This window comes from Equus przewalskii, unplaced genomic scaffold (genome assembly GCF_037783145.1).
Source record: "Equus przewalskii isolate Varuska unplaced genomic scaffold, EquPr2 ChrUn-13, whole genome shotgun sequence".
NCBI lineage: Eukaryota > Metazoa > Chordata > Mammalia > Perissodactyla > Equidae > Equus > Equus przewalskii.
The window spans coordinates 4,911,048-4,923,450 of NW_027228750.1; the positions used below are offsets into that span (position 1 = coordinate 4,911,048).

The 12,403-nt window shown below is 39.2% G+C and overlaps 1 protein-coding gene across 22 annotated transcripts in view; it reads left to right on the forward strand.

Moving 5' to 3' along the window:
* The first annotated feature begins 8,496 nt into the window (after positions 1 to 8,496).
* The window catches only part of CSDE1 (cold shock domain containing E1), a 36,464-nt gene continuing 32,557 nt past the window's right edge, over positions 8,497 to 12,403 (forward strand). For 18 of the 22 annotated variants that reach the window (XM_070607637.1, XM_070607643.1, XM_070607653.1 and 15 more), the window contains exon 1: positions 8,556 to 8,689. The gene's annotated coding sequence lies outside the window, so the exon portion shown is untranslated. Of the gene's footprint in view, positions 8,690 to 12,403 lie in introns of all 22 variants that reach the window. The other 4 variants (XM_070607640.1, XM_070607655.1, XM_070607648.1 and 1 more) reach the window with 4 other exon arrangements.

The window sequence follows — 12,403 nt, forward strand, 5'->3', positions numbered from 1 at the left end:
GCTATTTTTTTGTGGTTTGAAGAAAGTCGCTGCTGTGTCAGGTTCATGTTGAAGGGAGGAAAAAAATGGGAAATGGCCTATACCAGCTATCTGTATCCTCTTTTATGAGGAAAAACAAAGCTTTCCCAGAAATTCCAGATAGATTTCCCCTTGTCTTATTTGTCTGGCCTGTTAAATGTCATTTCTAGCTGCAAAGAAGGCTGGGTACATAGCTGCCCCAAATAAAATCAGTATTCTATTAGCAAAGAGGAAAGAGTGTTGAGAAAGCAACTAACAATGTCTGACACAAGTCCTTTTACATTGAATAGTTTTTAACAAGTGTAAGCATTAGCTGAAGGAGTGTGTTGATTTTGAGCAGCCAAGAGAAGGGGCTGTGGCAGACGTCTATTTCCTTTTTGGCTGCCCAGTGTCCTAACTCCTATGTTTAAGGAATCCCTCACCTAATAAGGCAGAGGGTTCCTCCCTCCTAAAAAATTTCAAAGTGTTAGATATGTTTTCCTAGCCTCTTCTGCAGCTATGGAAGATACAGCTGCCTTAAACTTTAAAGTAGTCATACAAAGAAGCATGGAAGTATGCAGAATTCTTTAAGTAAAAGGTGGTGACCTACAACAACAGCAACTACATCCAGCTCCACAGAGAAGCAGTAAAAGTGGCTTTAGTGACAACATTCAGTGTTCAGTGTCAGCAAAGTCAATGGTGTAAGCTGCAGTGTCTTCCCAACAGTGGCCACAGTGGGATCTTTACAGAAGCACTTATCTGAGGTGATTGGAGGCTATGTAATGTCCAATACTGGTTTTCTGGCTGTCCTAGAGTTCCTGAGGATTACTGGTTAGCCTTCTAATAAAATCACTTTTTAAAAAATTAACCAAATTCTCTAATTAAGAACCCCGACTGATAAAATAAGCATACTTTTAAAAACTATGCAAATTTTGTCAACACTTTATGCATAATTTTGCACTTATATTTTAATGTAATATTTGACACTTATTAAAGGATAAATGTGACATGCAGATTATTAAGCATAATCACAATTCATCACCTAATTTAAGAATTAGAACATTATCTGTACTTTGCATTTATCTATTTGAGCTCCTCTCCTGTCTCTTGCCACCCCCCTGCTCTGCCTTAATGGTTTTTTTCACATATAAAAAGAACTAGAATATGTATGTATCCCTAAAGTGACATATTTTTTATTTTTGTTCCTTTTTGAGCTCTGTCAAAATGATATCATACTATAGTCTGGATTTGATTTTTTTCGACTCAACATTATGTTTCTCAGATGTTGTATATAGATGTTATTCATTTTCACTGATGTACAATATTTCATTGTATGACTATACAATATATTGTTAAGGGATACATATGTATCTAATGATAAAATTATACATTTTTAAAAATACCTGCTAATATCTGGCTTCCTGATTTTTAATTCTCCCTCCATCTACCTCATATTAGACACACTTCACTATCAGTGGTCATATTTCATATTTTGCAGTTATTTCACTAGCAGTTGTCTCATGGCAACTTTCAGAGTGAATTAAGGAGTATTGTCCACTAATATTCATAGTGGAAAGGAGATGATACTTTTTCTTTTGTCACTCTGCAAGAATGCTAAAGAGGATGCAGAACCTTCAGAGCTTTGATGAAACACAATTCACTCAACAGTTTATCTACCCTCCTAGAAATACATGTGGAATTGATGAGAGTGGATCTCTGTATGTTACTGATCCTGAGATTCTTTTTTTTTTTTTTTTTTTTTGCTGAGGAAGATTCACCCTGAGCTAACATCTGTTGCCAATCTTCCTTTTTTTTTTTGCATGTGAGCTGCTGCCACAGCATGGCCACTGACAAGTCTTGTAGGTCCACACCCAGGAACCAAACTCTGGGCTGCTGAAGTGGAGCACACTGAACTTAACCACTAGCCCACTGGGGCTGGCCCCTAAGATTCATTTTTATTTCATATGTTAACATCTCTGAAATTGGGATATGTCTTATACATGTAGGGGTTGTGGTATGGTTGATTCTAAGCATAAGCACTAGTTTGCGTTCCTGGTGGCATGACTGGACAAAGGCAAGCTCTTGATATTTCTGTCAATAAACTAAGGACCATTTGAGAAAGGAATAGGGGTTTCACTGTTTTCTGTGAATTTTCCATCTGCACCTTCTTGTAAGATCAAAAGAGTGCCAGCATAAGAACTTGGAGTATGGCTGTATTAGTTTTCTATTGCTGTATAAAAAATTGCCACAAATTTAGCAGTTTAAAGCAACACCCATTTGTTACCTTACAGTTCTGTAGGTCAAGACTATGCAGGGCTCAACTGGGTTCTCTTCTCAGGATCTCACAAGGCTGAAATCAAGGTGTCAGCCAAGGCTAGCATTTCATCTGAGGCTCTGGGCCCTCTCCCAAGCTCACATAGTTGTTGGCAAAATTCATTTTTTTTGCAGGTGTAGAACTCACACGCCTTCAAAGCCAACAGGAGATCATCTCTCTGACTTCCTTTGTCTCCCACCTCTAGACTCCCTTTTAAGAGCTCACCTGATTAGGTTAGGCCCAACCAGAATAATCTCCCTCTTGATTAACCCAACTGATTAGAGATCTTAATTACATCTACAGTAATCCCTTTTGCCACAAAGGAGATATGAGTCATATCCTCTGATATCCACAGGTCCAGCCCACACTCAAAAGGAGAGAATTATCCAAGGTATTTACACCAGGTGGTGGGAATCTTGGTGGTCATCTTAGAATTCTGCCTACCACACTGGCTTTTAGTAGCTTGAAATAAAATCCTGGAGACAACAATGAAACACTCCTAGGAAATGCTGCATTACCAGTATTCTTTGTGGCCCAAGAATAATTCTATGTGGAAAAACCTGCACATCTATGAGCCAAAAGGAGATTCAGCAAGATCCACCAATGTATGCTAAAATTAGTGGGCTGACGTTTAAACAGAAAAAAGATATGTGCATTGTCACTGTATTAATTTCCTAGAGTTGCCATAACAAATCACCACAAACTAGATGGCTTAAAACAATAGAAATTTATTCTCTCACAGTTCTGGAGGCTAGAAGTCTGAAATGAGGTGTTGGCAAGGTTGGTTCCTTCTGGAGGCTCTCAGGGAGAACGTGTTCCATGCTCCTCTTCTAGCTTCTGGCAGTTCTTGGCATTCCTTGACTTCTAGGTGCACTGCAGTCTCTGCCTCAGTCTTCACATTGTGTTCTCCTTGTATGTCTTTGTCTGTGTCCAAATTTCCCTCTTCTAAGGACACTAGTTGTTGGATTAGGGTTTACCCTACTCCAGAATGACTTGACTTTAACTTGATTACATCCGCAAAGACCCTATTTCCAGATAAGGTCCCAATCTGAGGTTCTGAGTAGACATGATTTTTCAGAGGACATTAATCAATCAAGTATGGTCCCAAAGTGTCTCTCCCAAAACATTTAATAATTATAAAGGGGAAAATAGTAATTTTACTTTGAAGAATCTTGGAGGACACCACTTTAACCAACTGATTAAGGTAAACATCACTAATAATACATTTCAACATCATATACCCCCTGATATGATGCAATGAGAAGGGTACATCACTTCTGTCATATTCTTCCAAATAATGCATAGCTTTAAGCAAGGGAAACATCAAACAAAATCAAATTGAGGGATGTTAACAAAATAACTGACCAATACTGTTCCAAAGTGACCAGGTCATGAAAGACAAGGAGAAACTGAGGAACTGTCATAGAATGAAGGAGACTAAGGAGACATAACAACTAAATACAGTGTGGGATCCTGGATTTGATTCTGCAAGAGAAAATGGATACTAGAGAAAAAAACTGGTGAAACCCAAATTAATTTAGTAATTTAGTTAATACTATTGTGTCAATGTTAATTTCCTAGTTTTGAAAATTGTTCTGTGGTTAGGTAAGACTAACACAATGGGAAACTGAGTGAAGGGTTTATGGGAACTTTCTATACTATTTTTCTAATTCTTTTGTAAATCTAAAATTATCTCAAGACAAATATGCATTCTCCTGATTAGTGATGAGGCTAAGCATAATTTCAAATGTTTGCCTGTACAGGTTTTTATTTAATATAGACCTTCAAGTTGTTCTCCCCATTTCCCTTTTGACTTTTTCTTATGTATTAATTTAGTATGTATACATGATACTAATACATTGTCAGTTTTATATGCTGCAAATATATATTCTCCTAGTCTGTTGATTTTTAATTTTTTTTGTGCTGCCTCTTGTTGAATGGAATTTTTTAAATATGGTCAAATTTCTTACCAAAAAGAAAGAGATTCAGGGGCCGGCCCCGTGGCAGAGTGGTTAAGTTCACATGCTCCGCTTCGGCGGCCCAGGGTTTCGCCAGTTCGGATCCTGAGTGCGGATGTGGCACCACTCATGAGGCCACGTGCCACAGCTAGAAGGACCCACAACTAAAATATACAACTATGTACTGGGGGGACTTGGGAAGAAATAAGCAGGAAAAAAAAAAAAGATTGGCAACAGTTATTAGCTCAGGTGCCAAGCTTAAAAAAACAACAAAAAAAAGAGATTCAGAGGAGTTGGACTTTGTGAAGAAGTTTTAGGAATACCTTAACCAATTTACTTTGCTTATTTTTTTACCTTGCTTATTTTCTTGCTTTGCTTACTTTTTTACTTTATAGACACATGAGAGTGACACATGATAAAAAAACAACTAGATCTAAATAAGTTTAAAAGAGCTTCTTTTAATAAATATAAAATTAAAATGCTAAGTAATCAAAGTATTATGTCATAGTGAAAATGGCAACATATTTTCGTCTTGCTGGTGCATAAATAATGATGTATCATACAATCAGTACTGCCTTAGATTTAATTAAATGAGTGGAATTCATTTGTTCAATGAATATTAAGTATTTATTGTTATATCAGTCACTGTCCTAGGTTTACGGGATACAATGATGAACCAACAGAGAACCGAAGCTGACACTATTGTTCAGGAAGAAGGGCAATAAACAATTAAATTCATAAATGTGTTCATGTTGGATAGCAACACATGTTGTGAAGACAATGAAACAAGCTAATATTATAGAGAGTGATGGTGATAGTGGTTCTTTTACTTTAGAAAAGATCTTTGTGAGGCAGTAGCATTTGAGCCGAAACCTGAATGAGGAGAAAGTGCCAAATATGTCATGATTTGGGGAAAGAGCATTTCAGGCAGAGGCAACAATAAATGCAAGGGTTCTGAAGTAGGAACAAACCTGCCATGGTAGAGGAGCCAAAAGGGCAGTGGAACTGAATCACAGGGAACCAGGGGTTAAGGACTTAGTAAGGACTAGGTCATTTAGGGCCATGTCAGTCATGGTAAAAGAGTTTGGATTTCATTCTAAGTGCAATTGATTTGCATTGAGATCTAATTTAAGTTTATTAAAATATTATTTTGCTCCACCCTTCCCTCTGGCTAACTGATTCATAAAGCTAAAATGTTATAGTGATTTCTTAGCATTTCAGTAAGTGCAATGTTGACATTTTAAAGGAAAGTATTTATGCAAAGCTTTTGCGTTATTCTTATTTAAATTATAATATTTGATTACATAATTGTTATTTTTATTATATTATTCTTATTTATATAATGCATTTTAACTGTTTAGGGGCTTGTAATAAATAACAGTTTTAGATTGTAGGGGTCCAGAATTAAATCTTTTTTTTTTTTTAAGATTTTATTTTTTTCCCTTTTTCTCTCCAAAGCCCCCCAGTACATAGTTGTTTATTCTTCGTTGTGGGTCTTTCTAGCTGTGGCATGTGGGACGCTACCTCAGCGTGGTTTGATGAGCAGTGCCATGTCTGCGCCCAGGATTCGAACCAACGAAACACTGGGCCACCTGCAGCGGAGCGCGCAAACTTACCCACTCGACCACGGGGCCAGCCCCCAGAATTAAATCTTAATATTTTACATTCTTATGGAAACAATTATTCTTTATGAAAGTTTTGCTCTAAATTGTGTTTTCCTGTCCTGAAATCTTGAATGTGGATCCCTTTAACATCCACTATTACCATAATTTTATAAAAGAAGTGCTCCTTAACTCCCTAAGTAGGAAAGACATAATATCAGAATAAAAACAGTCCTTAAAATCTTGAGTAAATTTAGCCTTATTTTTAAATCTCTACATTGACCTAATTTTTCTCATTTCACAGAGAACTAACTATCTCATACACCACTGCTCAGGAAAACCCTATAAATGTGTGAAGGATGCTTACTTTTTATTCTCAGACTCCAGAGAAATATGCTCACTGATAATTGTAGAGGAAAAAACCCACAACTATAATCAGTTTCATTGTCTATTTAAGTTTCTCAGAGAAGAAAAATCAGTATGAGAAATAACCAAAAATAATATATACAATTTTTTTGTTCTGTTGGTTATTCCTTAATAGATTAAATATCTTCCCAAAGTCCATGACTACCCTGTTGTATAGGAGATGGTTTTCCAAGTGACTTCATAGTTACTGCTTTAATTAATTTCACTTTAAAAAATAAACATAAAAAGATAACTATATTTTTTGATTTGTCTCTAAAATTAACCTGAAAAAGATTATCGCCTTAAAATGTAGTGATCTTCTACAAATGAAAGCTACCTCTAATTACAAGTACTTGTAAAAAGAATAAAGCATTCAAACTAGTGATTTAAATCAAATTACTCCATCTTTCACTTTCTCTAATGCATTGGAAGCTATATCATATGCTTCTGGGTTTATACACAGTCGCATTTTGTGCTAATGTAAATTGATAATTATGGATTAAGGAGGAATTTAAAGGCAATTGAGACATTCAGAATGAGGATGATGAAATGGTTATATGATTTAAGAAGGTCTTTAGAAGCTATGTGTAATGGTAGAAATCGAGACTATTCTTTCTTATTAATAGGAAATTATATTTATAGAATTTAGTGAGACTATTATTTCTTACATTTCCCATTGCTGTGATATTTGAGAATGTGTGCTCTTAGACCTAATTCTACTTTTAGCCCAGCTTCACATGACCTTGTTTCTAGTGCAAGAGCGCAGGGCAGTTTCTCTGTAACATTAGATTAGAATATCCAGACTAGATCTATTGCTGGGAAGGAGAGATCTCAATTTAAGAATTGGACAAAGGAAACAAAACAGTTGGTTTGATATGTTTACATTCTGTACTTCTCCAATAGAACATTCCAATTTCTAACAATTTCTTAGACTGTTGTTCAGTGCTATTCATTCAACAAGCTTTTGAGAGTTGTGTATGCCAGGCACTGTCTGGAACCAGGATGCAAAGATGAATGTCACAGGCCCTGTCCTAAAGTATCACCAGCTAGTATAAACTAATAATGACAAGAGAATGATCTATGAAAGCATTGAAAGTGAAGCAAATATCTGTGCCTAGGAAAGTGTGGGAAGGCATCAAAGAGAACAAAGAGGCAGCTTGGAGGTGGTATGGGACTGGACCAAACAGCAACAGAGGTGGAGAGAAAATCTTGCAACATCAGAAGTAGGATACTGCCTCCACTGAGAATTCAAGATGATTTGCTCAGAATTGGATATTAGATACTTTCTTAACACTGTGCACTTTTCCTTCATTGCACTTATTTCAGTGTGTCTGTTTAGATTTGTTTTTGTGATCATTGAGTGATGCTAGACTGAAAGTTCCTTGAGGACAGAACCATGTCTGTTTGTCTTAACCACTGTGTAACACCCCAGCCATGACATGACATGCTGAATAAATGTGTTGAAAGTGAAAATGAAGTAGGTGGGAAAGTTCTCAGGAGCATGACTGGTCATTACGTACCCAATACTGTCAAGTAAGAGAGGCACAGAATGTGAGAAAAGCATTCCTCTCACCAGAGGGGACTACTCTATTGTTTGGCAACGGATAATTCATTGAACTTTTCTGTGGCCAGAATTAACCATTTTCCCTGGATGAATCATCCATTTGCCCTGATTTCAATCTTTTGGTTACTGATTCAGCCTCTTTGATTACCTGATACATTATGAATAGCTTCTGGTAACTACAAAGGTCAGCTGAAGGAGTTCTTTTGTTTTGGGGGGTTTTTTAAAAATGATTATGCTGCCTCGCTCATTCTTGTCCGTCTGTTGCAAGCAATATAGTTTCTGGGAGCACACACTTAAACTTCCAAATTATCTTGCTAAAAACCTGACTCTATACTAATGAAAATTCCAGTCTAATGGAGCAGACCAGAGAAAGAAGGCTTGAGCTGTGAGTGAGAAACTGGGATTTGGGGGTTTCTGGATTATCCCTGGGAAAAGAGAAATCCTTTCTATGACATTCCTAGATATGCCCTCCAAATTGTTCGCCCTCAAGAGTCACCCTGGTCTTGCTGCTTAAAGCATACCCAGGTTTGCAAAGATCAGAGACGCCTAAAGTCACCCGCCACCCCGCCCCTTTCGTCCCAGCGGAGACAGTAAACACCGAGATTGCTGCCCACAGCTCACGGGGGAGGGAAAGTAGAGAAACGCATCCACCATCCTGGTTGTGGTTAAGCGCAGAGCCCTGATTGGCGTCACTCAGCCCTCCTGCGCAAGCGTATTAGAAGTACCCCGCCCCCCCTTCCTGTGCACGCGCTTGGAGCCCGCAACTCTCGCGAGAGAAGCGAGATTTATTCCTACGTACCGGGCCGTGCTGCTTATGGCGGCGCTGGAGAGGGGGCGCTGAGCTGTTGGGGTGAGTACGACCTCAGGGTCCAGTTGAGGGTAGCAAGAAGCCAGGCTAAGGACGGGTGAGAAGAGCAAGACTAACAGGAGAGACTTCTGAGTCAGGGTGGGCACTCCTAGAGCTTCGGGTAGGGAAGATCCCACCCTAAGTCCCTACCCCGGGCTTTTCCACCGGGCCCCCGTTCAACTGCCTAGGCCTCACGTCCGGCCGCAGAGCCGAAGCGAAGAGTCGAGGCAGGCGGTCGCGCGTCGTGGTGGTGGTAGTGACTAAGTGGGGGGAGGGAGCGAAAATGGAGGCTCCGACCGCAGCCAAGATGGAGGCAGGGGTGCGGGGCTCAGGCGCCGAGGCTGCTGGGAGTCGTAGTCTGGCCACTTCCTCCGCTGCGGCTTGGCGGGGGAAACGGGAACTACAAGTCCCGGCGGGCGGGGCGAGGGGGTGGTGGCGCGGTCCTTTGTGTGAGGATGGAAGAGCCGGAGGCACAGGAGAGGGGCCTGCTCTGACTCTGGGCGCTATGGTTTCCTGGCCGTCACCTGCTTGGGGATGTGACTACGAGTACCAGAGCGCAGTGCGGCAGTGGCGCCTCCTTTGTGTATAGACTGAGACCCCGCTCCGTCTAAGTGCTTAGAGACACCTCCTTTCCCCGGCCACATCTGGGACAGCGCGGCTGAATTGTCATCCTTACTTCCACTCACCTAAAGCTGTCTGTCTTGGGTGTCTGCATCCAACCTTCCCTTTTTTCGCCTCCCCTTCGGCTTTTTGAGAAAGGGAACCAGCCCCTAATCTTAGGCATGTAGCTTTCACTCCTCTGTCCTGGGGTTACGGCGTGCTTTGTGAGAGCTCAGTGAAGTCCTCCTTACTGCCTTTTCTGGCTCTTGTGGTGCAAGAGCCTGGCCCACATTGTGCAATGAACGGCTTGGCTTCGTCATTCTCTGTAGTTAGTTTTTTAGAGCCCTGGTCCGAGACACTGTCGAGGTTTTTACCATCCGATGTTTTATCAGTACGAAATCTTAGTACCACGGTTCTTTTACTTTAAGATTTTTGTTTAGAAACACCCAGACGGCTCCTCTTTTGAGTCACAAGCGAGGCAGGGAACGCTCCCTAAAACAGCCTTCAATCTGCAAACACAAAAATCTGAACGTTGTTGTGCGACGTAATTTCCTTGTTTCGCACCTAGAATGAGTGATCCTCTTTAAAACAGTTGGGAGACTGGGTGGAGAGGGAGGGAGGACACTGAAAAGCACTGTGGTAGTTAAATCTGTTTCCTTTGAGAGACTTCGTTTTTTGTCAGGATGGTATGAACTGGCAACTCTCAGCTGGAGCTACCAATCTGTAAAATGTAGGTATCAAATTATAGCCCACTGATATAAGTTATTCTTTATCAAAACGCTGAGTAATTTTCATTTTGAGTTTCTTGAAGGCAAGCGTTCGCAATGCTAATTGACTACATTGAGGGGCAGTATAATAATACCTTGGTGTCCTTTTGGTACTCACCAGTAACAGGTATTCTTGGTGTGGGTAAGGAGGGGCTTTATATACATACTTTGAATAGGCATATGCTTGAGTCATAAAATCTAGATAAATATTTCAACCTTGTTTCTTTTTGTTTCCTTTTAGCCCTAGGCCCGAAATAAAAGAGATGATAGTGGTTTGAGTGATTTTGCAGCTGCTCTGGATGTTTACCATCGAGATGAGTATTTATAGCAGCTGAGTTGAAAAGTAAAGTATTTGAGGCACAGAAGATAGGTTTTCTTTTTTGTAAATAAGTTCTGACTTAACAGGTATGACCTTTAGAGTGTTGTTGAAAATTCTGGTAAATTTCTAGCAAATCAAAAATGAGAGTGTGAAAGCTGACACGTAGTCCTGCTTTATTCCACTCCTGTTCCCCTGCCTCCACCTGAAGACACACTGTGCAGGGCCGTCCAACATTTAAAGAAATATTTTCTTTTAAATGATGGTACATAAAATTTACCATTTTAATCTTTTAAGTGTACCATTCTGCGGCATTAAGTTCGTTCACATTGTTGTGAAGACTATACTCTTGACAAGGTAGTTGAAACAGGGAAATGCTTTGGACAGATTTTTCAAGGAGTTGAATTTTAGGACTGTAAATAAATTAAAAATCTTGAGATCTTGTTAAATAAACGCAAGGAATTTGCCTTCATAGGTTTGTCTTTTCAAAAAACCAAGGGGAGACTATTTTAAGATCTTTGACCCAGACTGTCTTATGGAGAGCTGTAAATCTTGTAGGATTAATAGAGAATTAGAGTAAGAACAATTGTAACTATTTTTTAAGACTTAATAGCTGGAATGTCTTCATTGGTGAAACTGCTGTGGTAGGAGTGACTTGCTTTCTTGAGTCCCATCATTTCTTGCTGTTAAATCCCTTCTGCCAAATCAGGATTTTAAAAATTCCTTTGGCTTGATATTAGAATGTTTCCCACTTTCATGTGTGAGTACCTAGTTAAAAAAGAAAACAATACAAAACTTATTTCAGGACCCAGCCCGGTGGCGCAGCAGTTAAGTTCACACATTCCACTTCGAAGGCCTGGGGTTCGCTAGTTCGGATCCCGGCTGCGGACATGGCACCGCTTGGCATGCCATGCTGTGGTAGGCGTCTCATGTATAAAGTAGAGAAAGATGGGCATGGATGTTAGCTCAGGGCCAGGCTTCCTCAGAAAAAAGAGGATTGGCAGTAGTTAGCTCAGGGCTAATCTTCCTCAAAAAAAAAACCAAAAACAAAAAACAAAACTTATTTCGGTTCATACTGCCAAGCCTTAGGAATTCTTAGACATTTCTGTTGTGCTACATTTTTCATTAAAGTGTTAAACTAAATAAGATATTCTAGGCAGTATTTTGTTCAGAAGTATTGAATGGTAGTTTTATTTTTGGAGCATTTTTATATTTAATAGGTTCTTTTATGCTGAGGTAAAACAGTGTGCAGTTGAAAGTAAATTCACAGCAGTTTCTTCACATTGAACATACAGGCTAGCAGCTACAGCCAATATACATAACCAGTTAGTTATTTGCTCTTCTGCTTCTCAAATATAATAAGTACAAGCTCCTGCTATGGTCAAGTGAGCTAGATACTACCTCCTTTTATCAGTGAAAGTCTTTGCCCAAGGACCTTACGTTTACTATTGCTTTATTGAGCATCCCAATGCTTTTTTCCCTCATCAGCCTGTACCTGCTCCAACCGATATGGTAGCCACTAGCCATGTATGGCTGTTGTGAACTTTGTGCACAATTCTGAGTTGAAATGTGCTATAATTGTAAGATAAACATTGAATTTCAAGGAATGTAAAAAAACTCAATTTTTTTAGATTGATTACATATGGAAAATGACAACATTTTGGATATATTTGGTTAAATAAGATAATTAAAATGAGTTTCACCTGTTTCTTTTGACTTTGCTAGAAAATTGTAAATTACGTATGTGGCTTGTGCTGTGTTTCTGCTGGATGGTGCTGGTCTATACTATTCTCTGAGTTTGTGCCTGGAGCATTTCTTCAGCTTCTTCCCACACTGGCATTTGTCCTATTTCAAAGTATTATTGTGTGTAAAAGCAGTTAAGTGATAGATGGATATATAATTTTAAATATCTTAGTAGCTGTTCAGGTAGTTAACCCAGCACAATTGTTATTACTAAATATATACAAAAAGATAGTTGCAGCAGTTTGCTTTTCTTTTATTTCCTCTCAAGATGGCAATGACTTAAATTGTTTT